At 37.5% G+C, this 2,195-nt stretch overlaps 1 pseudogene; it reads left to right on the forward strand.

Moving 5' to 3' along the window:
* Window positions 1–398: 398 nt before the first annotated feature.
* Window positions 399–893, forward strand: LOC137202891 (rho GTPase-activating protein 15 pseudogene; annotated as a pseudogene).
* Window positions 894–2,195: the final 1,302 nt, after the last annotated feature.

The following is a 2,195-nucleotide window of genomic DNA, read 5'->3' on the forward strand; positions in this document are numbered from 1 at the left end:
TCAGATGATTGCTTATAACTCAGATTTCTTATAACTCACCTTGCTTTATTAAGAATACCGCTAGAGGCTTCTATGCCCCTAGTAATAAAAATGCATTTTCAGGCCCATTCAAACCAATGACAATCCAAGTTTACAGAGCACAAGATAATGAAAATTCTCTCGGAGTAGTGCTTCCGGCCAATCGGACATGCTAAGGCATAACCTTGCAGTGCTTCCTCTAAGCGATAGGGTGCCAGAAAATAAATTCGTAGTCCGAGGTTGCCCAGATGTACCGTACGGACGAACCTGAATTTTCTATCCGTGAGATTGTGAAGAAGGAAAAATAAATCTCTGTCCGTTTTGTTGTGGCACCTCGAACTGCAAAAGTTATGGCTGTAGTGTGTGGATAACATTGTAATATGCAGAAGTCTACAAATTCTGATACCTCTGTGGAAACACTGAATCCCACCCGCCAAGGCACTGGAGCTGTGCAAATGAGAATCAAAAATGCCAGCAGCCATCACAGCAGGCTGAGCCAAAGTAAATCCATGATCCTCACCGATGTTGGGAAGGTCACTGAACCTGTATCCCGGCACAGAAGGAATCATTCACAGCATGTCTTGAAAGATGTCATTCCTCCACTGGAACAACTGATGGTTGAAAAAGAAGGTTATCTTCAAAAAGCTAAAATTGCAGATGGAGGAAAGAAACTAAGGAAAAACTGGTCTACTTCCTGGATTGTTCTTTCTAGTCGAAAAATTGAATTTTACAAAGAATCCAAGCAGCAGGCTCTGTCTAATATGAAAACTGGGCACAAACCAGAAAGTGTGGATTTGTGTGGGGCATATATTGAATGGGCCAAAGAAAAATCAAGCAGAAAGAATGTCTTTCAGGATAATCTGAATTATCTGTGATTTTAAGTAATCGTAATGGAATCTCAAGGATGGCATTTTTTTCTATGCTTCTACTACCTGTCATTTCAATTCTGATCTTCTGGGAAATGCAAGAAACTCCAGATTTTTTTGATATGGAGATTTACTAACATCTTCCAAATAAGGCAATGGGAAAAAGTAAATCAAATCAGAGGATATACTTTTCCATACAAATTGCTTCCTGACTATGATGTTTACATGGATAGTGTTTTTAATTGTAACTTCTCCTAAAATTGGAACACCTAAAACATCATTTCTTAAAATGTAGCTTCAGGTAGTAAAACTATCAAAACTTTGCTTGTAAGAGAAATTTGGGTACTGGAAGGAATGAACTAACTCTCAACATATTCTGAACAACACATGCAAATATAAAGTGTCAGAGGACTCTGAGGACCTGTTGAGTTATTTAGACTTTTCAGCATGTCCAGTATGCCTTTTATAAGGGGAAATCGAAAGAAGGGAGTGGGGAGCTTCAACTACCATGGCTTTGTGCTTTGATTTGCTTGATACTGCCTGAAGTTGTTCAGAAGAAACTTGAGGATTGCCTTTGTATTTGCTCATCCAGTCAACACTTTGGAAAGCTAACCCATGAAAATATTCATTCTGAACTCCTCAGAAATTTAGATCGATTTGAGTGAGAGGATAAAGGAACTGCTGAAAGCATCAACTATTGTCGAAACAAGATCAATTCATCAAAGTCTATTTAAGAGGTATGGAAGTCCACCACCCTCTCCAAGAAGTCTTCATTTCCTGTCTTCTCTTCAGTAGCAGTAATTCTGACCAGTTCCTTAGGATGAATGCATGTGTATGGCATATATTAATTTCTCTTCATTCTTAAAGATGGAAATGATACAATCATCTGGCTTGTAATTTTCCAAAATGTTTTAGTTTGTTAGGTTGAAATGAGGTGATGGTCACTTTGAGGATGAAAATATCTGCTGAGGCCAGTTGGTGCATTCTACTTTTTAAAACATTTCTGCTTACCTAAAGAACTAGATTTTTATATAAATCTCTTGATGAATAATAAATATTATTTTATTGGTCTGATGAAAAAAAAAATTCTCTCGACCGGCATCTTTTACTCTTTTAATCTGTTAACAGACCCTAAGTGTCTCAGATGAAAGGTACTGTAGCAGGAATTGCCATCGTTAACAGCATTCCATACAGGGAACTCTTGATTGTTCCAATTTCTCAAATATTTGGACATTTTGACTGCCTCTATAACATCTCTAGGGTGTGTGAAAGATAAAAAAGAGGGCTGTACAATTTATTTCTCAAAATATA

This window comes from Pseudorca crassidens, chromosome 11 (assembly GCF_039906515.1).
Source record: "Pseudorca crassidens isolate mPseCra1 chromosome 11, mPseCra1.hap1, whole genome shotgun sequence".
Lineage (NCBI taxonomy): Eukaryota > Metazoa > Chordata > Mammalia > Artiodactyla > Delphinidae > Pseudorca > Pseudorca crassidens.